Source organism: Gorilla gorilla, chromosome 18 (genome assembly GCF_029281585.2).
Source record: "Gorilla gorilla gorilla isolate KB3781 chromosome 18, NHGRI_mGorGor1-v2.1_pri, whole genome shotgun sequence".
Lineage (NCBI taxonomy): Eukaryota > Metazoa > Chordata > Mammalia > Primates > Hominidae > Gorilla > Gorilla gorilla.
In genome coordinates, this window is record NC_073242.2 from 92,437,279 (window position 1) to 92,450,123 (window position 12,845).

Below are 12,845 nucleotides of genomic sequence, written 5' to 3' on the forward strand. Positions count from 1 at the left end.
CATTTTTCTACATTCAAACTCCTTTTTGTAATCTCTATATTTTTGAGGACCTATAGTCAAATGGCTATGGATTAATTCACATGATAACTATCAATTAATACTTTTGTTGTTTGAGGTGGATGACGGTACCGTGTTAGTCTGGCTTATTTAGAAATTGGAATTGGAGAAAATTTTACAGTGCTGACAGTGTATTGATAAGATTAAAAACCAGGACAGTAATGATGATGAGAATGAAAACCGAGTCAAGGAAAGCTATGAAGCTGAGAGCTTCAAGAAGACACAGCCATTGTATTACTGAAGGTGCTTACGTGATCTGCAGAACTTTATCTCAAAGGACTACCAAAAAAAAAAAAAAACGCACCTTAGAGTGATCCAAAAAAAAGATAAATGAGCAGGAATCTACCTACATGCCCCCATAGCACCTGCCACTTACTACTGTCCAAGATTTGCTCTGTTGTGTCACATGCCCTTTGGTTGACACTCATGAAGACTTGTGGACATATGTGTAAGTCCCAAAAAAGGTAAATAAATAAAAAGTAAAATGAACAAACAAACAAAAAAACAGTTAATTCTCTATTAATATAACTTGACCCTTGGGGCCCCGAGTTTGAACTTATACTCACCTACAGCATTCAGAGGTTCCCAAATTTTCTCAGTTTTAATGCCCTTTGTCAGAAATCTCTTGATGCCCCTATGCCAAAAGAAATACATAAAAATTCAGATTACTGCAGAGTTAGGCTCAAATAACCTAATAAGTACTGTACTTTTGTCCTAAGGACTTGACGGCCATTTTTTAAAAAAATGCGTATGAATTGAAACAAGATATAACATTTTAATTTCATTCTTAACTAACCACAATGAACTGCTAATGGGGTTTGTGCGCCCATTAAATGAGGTACAATTTTTCAAACCTTGGAATTTAACTATATCACCAACATCATTTCCTATTTCATATATTTTTGTGGCATTCTTGTAAAGATATGATGTCATAAAAATATATAATCTAATATTTAAAGTGTGAACTACCTTGGAGGTGTACTTTGCAGGATGTCTAACAGAGAGTATTGCTTAAAAATGTGAAATGCCCTTCAGAACTCCTGGGTACCCTAGAACATAAGAAACTTGAGTTTCAGAAAAGGCAAAGGAAGCAGGTAGTACCTTATGAAATAGGAGTTTGGATGAAGGAATGAGAAGCAGTTTAAAAAGCCTGTGTCCTATCAGAATCTTTTACACATTTTTTAATCAAAACTCTCAGAAAAATCAGGTAACCAAGTAGCCAACTATATAATATTGTAGAATATTGACTCAGCTCTGGATTCTTACTCTTTGAGGAAAATCTTGATTCTAAGAAGATTATCTCAAAGTCTGAGTTTGGTAATGTATGAAATGAAACTAGTAGTTTCTAGTTTCATTTCTGGTCTCTCCATTAATTCTCTGAGAGTATTAAATGAGCTTTTCATTTAAAACATTTTGCACATTACTTATGTCATAGCAATTGCTCAATGACTATTGTCTTGCTGTCTATGGTGGAATCCCAAAGAACCAAGGAATCTAATGAATTTCAAACATGAACCACCAATATAATCATTTCTTAGAATCTCTCCTTTGATTTTGTGTTACTCTTACCTCAAAATAGAGAGCAAGGTTTTCCTAGGTAAGAAGATAAGAACATATTCTTGGGATTTAAGAGAAGTTTTCCCAACATCTAAAGCAATTTGACCACAGTGTTTTGAAAATCAATTTTAAGTTTTCCAAAAAAACCCAGTTGTTTCAAATTACACATAATGGACAAGGTGCAGCAAAGAACAGACATGGTCCAGTGACCCTCAAGCTGCTATTCCTCATGTAGTTGAAAGCTACAGGTAAATCAGAATCTTTATGATATATGCCTATCAAGTTTGTCTCCCATGTTTGCTTCACTCTTTATATGTAAGTATCAGCCACTTCTCATGCTTTTGATCCTATATGTTAGATAACCTTGGATTGTTAGTGTTGCTGCTTCTTATCTTCTTGCATGGGCCATACATTGTCAGTTTTAACCTGAATATTATAAACTAGGGCACTCTTTTCCTTTTCTTTTGTCTAGTGCCCCAGTCCTAGACCATCCTGCTCCCAATTTGAATTGTTCATTTGAAAGATATGACAACATTCCACACTTACATTAAATGCACAGTGATGGACCAAAGGTGATAGATATCATCATATAATTTCATATGAAAAAAATATATAGACCAACAATTCAAAGTTCATTTCAATTCAACAAGCCTGTCAAATGCTTAGATATGCCCAATAAGGGAACACAGAAATGGATGCTAATCAATTAAAATAAGTGATTTGCAGTTATTAATTAATTGAAAGATAAAATACTAAGAATCTGTTGCATTAAGAAGTTGCTTTATATTCATCACTAAGTCAAAACTTGCCTCATCTCACTTTTCTAAAATAAGAACTTTGTATTAGTCTCTTCTTGCATTGCTATAAAGAAATACCTGAAACTGGGTAATTTATAAAGAAAAGAGGTTTCATTGACTTCCAGTTGTCTAGGCTGTAAAGGCTTCTGCTTCTGGAGAGGCCTCAGGGAACTTACAATAATGGCAGAAGGTAAAGGGGAAGCAGGTACATCTTACATGGTTGGAGTAGGAGGAAGAGAGAGGGGAGAAGTGCTACACACTTTTAAACAGCCAGATCTTTTGAGAACTTACTATCATGAGAACAGCAAGGAGGAAATCCACCCCCATGATCCAATCATCTCCCGCCAGGTCCCTCCTCCCACACTGGGGATTACAATTCAACATGAGATTTGCGTATGAACAGAAATGCAAACCATGTCAAACTTGACCTTAAAAGATGATTGATGGACTTCTGGTCCCTGGTTTTCATGTAAGGAGCTTGAAAGTCACCACTCCATCCCAAAAATAAGTAAACAGCTGAACTAACTGAAAAATCAACAGCTCTTCTCAGATTTGTAAGAGAATTCAGGTCAAGTGGAAAACCACTCCCCTAAAAATGAAAGAGACAGACAGACAGACAAGGAAAATTTCAAGTTACTGGTGCAGAAACCCAGGAGCTGAAACTTCCAACGGAACCAATGTCAGTGTAAGAAAGACTAACCCGTAATTGATGAATTGCTGGGGGCTTGCTGTGGAAAATTCTGAGCATTAAAATCTTCAGAGGAATCTCCACACTTTTGTGAAATGTATGTCCAGGAGCTCAACCAGGCTCTCATAATAAATATTGAAGAAAACTTCCCTTGTGCTTCTGGCCAAGGAAGAAGAAAATAAACTATTTTGAAATAAGCCAGATCACTCTGTTCTTCTTAATAAGGTCTGCCCTCAAGAGAAACTATTTTACCAGAGTCCACAGTGCTGGGGTTTTATCAGATTCTAACTGGCTTGGTGGAAGGGAAACTCCCAACTCCAGCTCACACTAGTCATCATGTCCAACTGACAGTGTTTGGATGTTTGTCCTTCCAAATCTCATGTTGAAATGTAATCCCCAATGTTAGAGGTCAGGCCCAGTGGGAGGTGTTTGGGCAATGGGAGTGAATGTCTCTTGAATGGTTTGGTGCCCTCCCTGCAGTATTGAGGTCATGTGAGAGTGATTGTTTTAAACAACCTGACACCTCTGCCTCTCTCTCTTGTTCCCACTCTCGCTGTGTGGACACATTGGTTTTCTCTCATACTCTACCATGATTGGAAGCTTCCTAAGGCCCTCACCAGAAGGCAATGCCAGAACCATATTCCCTATATAGCCTGTAGAACTGTGAGCCAAAATAAACCTTTTTCTTTATAAATTACCCAGTCTCAGGATTTTCTTTGTAGCAATGCAAATGAACTAGCACACCACCTAAGGGGCAGAAGTGGAGAATGAGAAACACATAAAAGAGTCACGGTACAGAAGAAAAGGCTCAGTAAAAGACTGAGACTTTAAAATAGTTCTACAGAATCTATATATTCCATATTCATGAATAGGAAAATGCAACATTGTTAATACATCGGTTTTTTCAAACTTGATTTTTAGGTACAATGGAATCCCAATCAACATTGCAGCAGCTATTTTTTGTACATTAGAGTGATCATGACATTTTCATGGGGAAGCAAAAAACCTAAAGCCAAAAAGATACTGAAGGATAAGAGCAAAATTGTAGAATTGACACAGCTAGATTTTAAGACTTACTTTAAAGCTACAATAATCAAAATGGTGTAGTACTGGAAGAAGAATAGACACATAGATAAATGCAACATAACAGAGACCAGAAATAGACCCACATAAATATTTCCAGCTGATCTGTGACAAAGGAACAAATGTGATAGGATGGAGAGAAGATAATCTTTTCAACAGATGCTGCTAGAACACCTAGACATCTACCTTAAAAAATGTATCTAGACCTAGAGCTAACACCCTTCATAAACATACTCAAACAAATCTCAAGATGCATTACAAACATAATTGTAGAATGCAAAACTGCAAAAGTTCTAGGAGATAACAGGAGAAAATCCAGATGGCTTTGGGCTTGATGATGACTTTAAAAATACAATTAGAACTTTTCTTTTAGATTCAGGGTATATATGTGCAGGTTTGTTACATGTATATTGCACAATGCTGAAGTTTGTGGTATAATTGATCCTGTCACACAAATAGTGAGCATAGAACCCAATAATTAGTGCTTCAACATTTTCTCACCTCTCTCCCTTCACCCCTTTGTATTCCCCGGTGTCTATTTTTGCCATCTTTATGTCTGTGAGTATCCAATGTTTAGCTCTCATTTATCAGTAATCACATGCAGTATTTGGTTTTCTGTTCCTGTATTAATTCACTTTGGATAATGGTCTGCAGCTGAATTGTTGTTGATGCAAAGGACATGGTTTCTTTCCTTTTATGGCTTTGAAGTATTCCATGGTGTATATGTACCACATTTTATTTATCCAATCCACAGTTGATGGGCACCTGGGCTGATTCCATGTCTTTGTTATTGTGAATAATGCTGCAATCAACATATGAGTACATTTGTCTTTTTGATGGAATGATTTATTTCCTTTCGGATATACACCCAGTAATGGGATTCCTGGGTCGAATGTTACTTCTCTTTTAAGTTCTTTCGTGATTGATGACAGCAGTAATTGATAAGCTGAACTTTATTAAAATTAGAAGTTTCTGCTTTGCGAGACACCAGGAAGAGAATAAAAAGGCAAGTCAAATACAGGGAGAATATATTTGCAAAAGATACATCTGATAACAGACTATTGTGAAAACAAAGTATCTTAAATGAATACAAGGAACACTTAAAATTCAACAGTAAGGAAACAACCCAAATAAAGAGTAGGTCAAAACCTGAACAAACACCTTAGCACAGAAGATATGGTCATGATAAATAAACATATAAAAAGATAATTCGCATCATACATCATCAGGGAAATGCAAATCTAAACAACACTGAGATTTCACTACATATTTGATAACAACAAATGCTGATGAGGATGTGGAGCAACAGGAACTTTCGTTTATTGATAGTGGGAATGCAAAATATTACAGACACTTTGGAGACACTTTGAAAGCTCCTTAGAAAACTAAACATAGTCTTACCAGGTGATCCAGCAATTGAGCTCCGTGATATTTACCCAAAGAAATTGAAAACATGTCTATTCAAAAATATGAAAATATATTAATAGAAGGTTTATTCATAATTTCCAAAACCTGAAAGCAACTAAGATGTGTTTCAGTAGGTGACTGGATTAATAAGCTCTGGTATATCTAGACAATGGAATATTATTCTCTGCTAAAAAAATGAGTTATCAACCCATAAAAATACATGGAGGAAATTTAAATGCATATTACTAAGTAAAAGAAGCCAATCTGAAAAGCCTATATACTGCATGATTCCAACCATATGACATTTTGTAAAAGACAAATATAGAGACAGTAAAAAGATTTGTGGTTGTCAGCGGTTGACAGGAGGGAGGGATGAAGGAAAGAGAGAGAAAAAAAGAGTGAGAAAGAGATAATCTAAGAATATCCCTCTTTCTTGGTGAAGCTTATTGAAAATGTTTAATTGTTGGCCACTCAACGGCAGTTCAAACAGGAGCTGACAAAGAACCAGAAGTAGCCTAGCTATGTATACGGAAACTCACTGCTAATGAAACTTGGATCATTGGCAGGTGACTTAGCCAATGTATTTCTCTGGAAATATTAAAATCTCATGTTTCCTTCAATGCTGGGATCAAAGGTTAATTCCTTTAAAGTGTTCCTGGTTCTTTGTTGGAAATGTATTTTTATTCTTCTAGTCTTGATATACTCCCAGTAGTCTTACTCTAAGAAGTCCTCTCACAGAAGCGAAATGAACTGTAGGCAGATTTGTCATATTTATGTATTTGCTTTATTTCTCTAATATATTACACATTCTATTCAACTTGAAGTGAGGTAGCTTACACACTTATCTTTCTCACTAGACTTGTAAGTCTCTTTTGGCCAGGGACCATTAATTTTTTTCTTTCTTCTTGCATTTCAGGAAAATTCAGTCTCAGAAAAATATTTTTATTCTATTTGTTTGATGTGTAACAGCTTACAAAATGCTTACATGTACATGAAGTGTTTGGCATTCTCCGTTTTATAATACAGTAAGTGAAATATGTGTCGCTATTTTCATTTTATTAATGGTATAAGTGTGGCTCATGTGAACCTTTCATAATTACACTGGAAGGGTTGTGATTCACACTCATCTTCCCAGAAACCAATCCAGTGTATATTTTGTTAGACCGTGTTTATCTCAGCACTCATGGTCCCAGCAGCGCCGCATTACATATGCCCTTAAATATATTCAAATATACATAGTGGGAATTTAAAGGAATCCTTAAAGTATTTATCTGAGAAAAAAAAATGAGTATAATGTTTTTGGATAAGAGATGAGGTCTTTAGACATGAATCCCCAGTAATAACAAAGAAGACACTGGTAAGAGGGTGAAACTGCCCTAGCTTTTCCAGTGTTCACTTTTCCTGGTTTAATTACACATGAAATATGCAAATCACAATTTGGTGAACGCACACAGATTTCACAAACAAACACAAGTGCATTTTCAAGAGCGACTTTAATTTTCCTTCTTTTCATCCTAATTGACAACAATTTGTAGGAAGAGCACAGTTTGAGCAGTAAAAGAAAAGCCGGGAAAATTAAATACAGAGACATTCTGAACTGCGTAATATGTCTCCTCTTTCATTAAGAGAATGAAACATTTTCAGTGCCCTTTATAGTTTTAATTAAGTATGTCAGTATAATACTTAATTGAGAGAAATATGCAAATTATTGTTTCTTTATAAGGCCAAAGCTAAATAAACACAGCGTTCTGCAAGTACCCATCTCATTATGTATTGAGGCAGAAGTCTTGTGCAGATTAAGTTATTGCAGGCAGTTCTTTTTACCTAGAAATTTGTCCCAAACATTTTCATGTTAGTTATCTGTATAAAAATACTAGCAAATTTGATTTTTTTCAATATCAGCATGTAATATCTCTTGGAGAAATGCAATGCCCTTCTTAAATAAAACTAATATGACTAATACCAACGGCCAGCACGTTCCCTGTCTGTGGTGTAGGTACTTTTGTCTATGAAGACTAGATCAGGCTGCTCTACCATCTCTCCTTCAGTGCCAATCCAAGCATTCTGATTTAATCTTGCAAGAGTGAATGTACCATACTGTCTAGATATTAACAACAAGCAGATATGTGAGATACTGAGAACTAGGAAGAACTTGCTTAAACCGCTCCTTATAGTTACTGTATCTAAGTCATCACAGGCAGATAGATACACATCAAAAATGCTAATGTATTTTTCTGCTTGTTCTCAGACATCTTAACACCCAATAGTTCACCTGAGCCACATTACTAACTCCTCTTGAATATCTGCATTTCTCTGACTTTATCCTATATACAAGGGATAGTCTTTTATGGAGATGCCCTTTTCTTCCTCTGTGTCTTGAAATTTTTATCATCTTTTTCACTAATTTAAATATTTTTTTCTGTGAAGTTTTCCCTACTATTTTTAGGGATCATTTGTTCCTCACTCTTTATGATGTTAGCTATTTACACATTTATTGGTGGTATCAGTTATTATAACACATTGCCATTAATTTGTAGTGCTGTCCTCGACCTCTCCACATCTGCCCCTAAATTGTGATTTCTTTATCACTCTAAACCTATTGTTATTCATCTTTTATGGCCCATTTTCCCAATCCTTTTGAAACTTAATAGTCATATTATAGATGTTAGCAGTTTAAAGTTCCTTTGTGTGACACCTTTATTGCTAAGTGTCTAAGACATATTATTGATAAAGATTGCATTAGGTATTGTTTTGGGGAAATATTTAAATATTCATTGGACAACATATTCAGCAGGATTAAAGTGATTCCGCAATTATGCAAATGACTAAAGAAATGTATTTTTGACCTTACATTTTTAAAATTGTTGATGAGAAGTTTAAACATTACCATACTTGCCCAGCCTTTTTCTCATCAGTGAAATGCTGCATCCTATGTGAATTTAATGAGGGTTAACTGAAAGAGAAATAGAAGTTATTTACCCTCTGATTATAAAACGATATGACTGTCTGTTTATAACCTCATGTAAAATGAACCCTTTCATTAATAGTGAATGTTAGTCATTATGTATGGATTTTTATTTATTTCTGCTTGTCTTCATTAGGTATACCTAGTCCATTATTTTCAGCCTGGGACAGAAACACTCATTTCTGGAATGCATCCAGTTTCTTCAATCTGGCACGGGCTTGCTCACCTGTGTGTACCAGTACATGCATTTTCTCAGCCTTGGTTATTAGTCCATTCTCACACAGCTATAAAGAACCGCCTGAGACTGGGTAATTTAATAAAGAAAAGAGGTGTAATTGACTCATAGTTCCGCGTGGCTGAGGAGTCCTCAGAAAACTTACAATGGTAGCAGAAGGCACATCTTCACAGGGGAAGAAAACTTGGACCTTCTTACATGGTGACAGGAAAGAGAAGAGTCTGGAGCGAGGGTGAAAGAGCCCCTTATAAAACCATCAGATCTCATGAGAACTCACTTACTATCATCAGAACAGCATGGGAGAAACCGCACCCATGATCCAATTACCTCCACCTGGTCTGACTTTGACACCTGGGGATTATGAAGATGATTATAGGGGTTATAAGTCACCAGGAGAACGGCATGGGGACACAGAGCATAACTGTATCAGTTATTTTCTCCACACGTCTTCATTGCACCTTTCCTTCTCTATCAAGGCAACATCACCGTAACCCTTCTCTTACATATCTTCTCTGACTGTCCCTATTATTAAATAAACACCCTCATCTATGCTCCAATAATACACTACTTACTACTTCTTGTGACACATTTATTAATCCTTCCATTCAATAATTGTTCACTGAACACCTCCTTTATATTTGGAACTGAGGGTATAATTGAAAGTAGTAATACCCATGATGTTTTTCCTCCTAGAGTTAGGTCTGGTTTAAGAATTGCTCCTGCATCAGACATTTCAGACATATGAAATGCATATGTGTTTGTCACCCTATTAGATTCTGAACTCTCATCTGGGACAGGAGCTGCATATCTGAGCATTTAGGGCTGGGGAAAGTGGTACTCAGTGAAGTTTTGACTGAATGGTTACCCAAAGAACTTTGCATTTGTTTAGTCTAATTCTCAATCAACTGACCAGTAAATCATTAGTAAACTATTCAATTACCTTGGTAGAGTTGGAAATATATTTTAAGTGTTCTTGCAATGCAGTGTTCTGCATAAAATTAGAGCTCACTAAATGTTCTTTGATTAGTTGAAGGCCACTATGGATTCACCCCTACGCCATAATACATATGAATGAGTCTAATAATAAGATAAAGCGGTTACGTGTCACTGTTTCTGTTTACTGGGCATATTCGATTGAGTATGTAATCACACCTTAGCTCTAATGACATCAGGTCTGTGAATGTAAGGTTCTCTGTTCAGTGTCAAGGCATGGTCATTAACACGGACAATATGGATCAGGGAGCATCATATATAACTGCAGCTTCCAATATCTTGGTTCATGTTTTTAACACACATTCCCATAATTTCTCTCTTGCCCCAGTAATTAATAATAAGATTATCAAAAGCCATTCATTCGATGTTTGAAAGATGTAAAAGATGCCACCCAATACATACTTAATGGGCAAAGGTGATGCTATGTTTGTTTTGATGGGGATGTTTATCTGCCAGTTATAATGAGAGCTCAGCAAACACATGATTGGCCTGTTACCAGCACATGAGATAAAAACATTCTGGAGGAAAAGAAGTCCTTATGCCTCACTGGTTCAGTCTCTATCAAGTAGACACCAAAATGCTTGACATTAGAGAGAAGAGGCATACATAAGGAACTACAAGAAGATATGACAACATTTTTTTGTTGGACTGAAAATTTTAAAGCTCATACAATATAAGCTCATGTATTTTGCAATCAACTAAGGAGTTACAATCATCTCTCACTTAATATTTTTACTATATCTTCTTAATATAATAACACTTTAGAATAATTTATATCTATTATTCTATATTCTATAATAAACATCTATTATATATGATTTATATCTATTATTACAATAATAATTTATATCTATTATTGCAGTTTCCATTTAACCTAAAAGTAAGCAATACTTGTGTGACCCAAAATAAGTAAAGAAAAAAGGATGCATTTTTTCACCATCTTATATATGGAGAAAGCTAACTTTACACAAGGTTAATAGACAAACACAGGGTGGTTAATATTACCGTGGTAGACAAAAGTTTGGCAGACCCAACTTTCATTTTCTAAACATGTTATCTTGTGTCTACTTTCACTTAAAATGATGGAGAAATTTTATACACATAGCCCCACCCTGTCTGCAGCAGAGGTGACTGGTGACATATCTTACTAGTATTATGGTTACCAGTATGGATTTTGAAGGCAAATGCTTGAGTTTAAATCCTGTCTCTTCTATCCACCAGCTATGTGATTTGGGGCACAGAATGACTTCACTGTATCTCAGTTCTTTCTCCTGTTGAATACGAATAATCTGAATAGCTACCTCTTAGATATGTAAACGAGTTATTATATGTGAAGTACTTAGAAAAATACCTGGCACGTAATACATGCTATAAAGGGAAAAGCCAGTATCATTACTTTTGTTGTTGTTGTGAATGTTGGCAAAGAAGATGGAATTGGAAGTCAACTTTAATATTAAGAAAGCTTTTACTTTGCTAATAAAATCAAAAGTTGTGGTTGGTACTACACCACCTTTCAAATAGCTACAGTGAATCTGGAATGGACACCTGCAGCTGGAACACACAGGATGGACTTCTTATAAAAATGTAAACACTGGAGTGAAGTTCAAGAGAGTTGAAGAGAAGGAGCGTTTGACATCAAGTTCTTACTGAACCCAAACCCATTATGTGTTTGAGACACTGTAATCAACTTATATGTTAGCTAAAATTGAAAGAATTCTTTACTGACATGCAGGTGAAGGGGTCCGAGAGACAAGACTTATTACCACCACAATTATCAAAATGTGTTCTAGTTACCATTGCTCAAGGGATGGACCAACTGGGAGCTGTGGAGACTCAATTCCCATTTTCCAAACACCTTATCCTGTATGTATCTCCATTTAAAAGGGTGGAGAAATTTCATACATATACCCCCACCCTGTATGCAGGAGAGGTGATTGGTGACACATTTTTCTAGTGTCACTAAAAAGTTTCAAATATAGCTTCTGGGAATCTTATAAATCTTTTGGTGTCTTTTCTCAAATTTTAAATGTATGCATGTCATTGTTTTTCTATTTTTAAAAAAGGAGTTTGTTCCACAGATAACATTTATGTATTATCATATATTTTGACTATGACATTATGGTAATTGTCCAGTTCTTACATGTTAAGAGATCAACTTCATTTCTGAACCACTGATGATATTGCCAAGTTTAGAGACAAGTTTTTTTTCGTATAGACTCTTTTATATATTACCTGTGACATTTTAGTTTTGCTGTTGAAATGTATAAACTGGATACTCATGGGGGCCGGCCTTCAAGATTATGAACGCCTCACAGTATCCATGCCTTTGTACAATTTCCTCTCACATTGTACAAGATGTTGGGCTGTGTGACCCGTAGCATACAGCAAAAGTGATAGTATGCCACTTTCAAGATTAGGTCATAAAAGATAGTAGTTTCTGTCTCGGATGTTGTCTTGCTAGCTAGTTCTCTCTCTGATTATACATTCTTGGCAAAGCAAATTGCCATGCCTTGAGCACACTTAGGCTGCCTATGGAGAGGTTCACATGGCAAGGAAGAGAGGTCTATGGCCAAAAGTCAATGAGAAACTGACACCTGCCAACAGCCACATGAGTGAGCTTAGCAGATAATTATCCAGCTTCTGTCAAATCCTGAGATGACTGAAGCCTCAGCCAACAGCTTAACTGTGACCTTGTAAGACCCTACACCAGGCTCCTCCCAGATTGTCAACCTTATAAACTGTGTGATATATACTTTTTTTTTTTTTCTTTTTTGAGACACAGTCTCGCTCTGTCGCCCAGGCTGGAGTGCAGTGGTGCAATCTTCACTCACTGCAAGCTCTGCCTCCCGGGTTCACGTCATTCTCCTGCCTCAGCCTCCCGAGTAGCTGGGACTACAGGCGCCCGCCACCACGCCCGGCTAAGTTTTTGTATTTTAATAGAGACGGGGTTTCACCGTGCTAGCCAGGATGGTCTCGATCTCCTGACCTCATGATCTACCCGCCTCAGCCTCCCAAAGTGCTGGGATTACAGGCATGAGCCACCGCGCCTGGCCCATGTTGGTT

The 12,845-nt window shown here is 36.4% G+C and overlaps 1 long non-coding RNA gene across 1 annotated transcript in view; it reads right to left on the reverse strand.

Moving 5' to 3' along the window:
* Window positions 1-12,845, reverse strand: part of LOC134757516 (uncharacterized) — a 492,817-nt gene that overhangs the window by 204,714 nt on the left and 275,258 nt on the right. Inside the window, exon 3 of the long non-coding RNA XR_010131584.1 lies at window positions 624-691. This is a non-coding gene — a long non-coding RNA (uncharacterized lncRNA). The remainder of the gene's footprint in view (window positions 1-623; window positions 692-12,845) is intronic.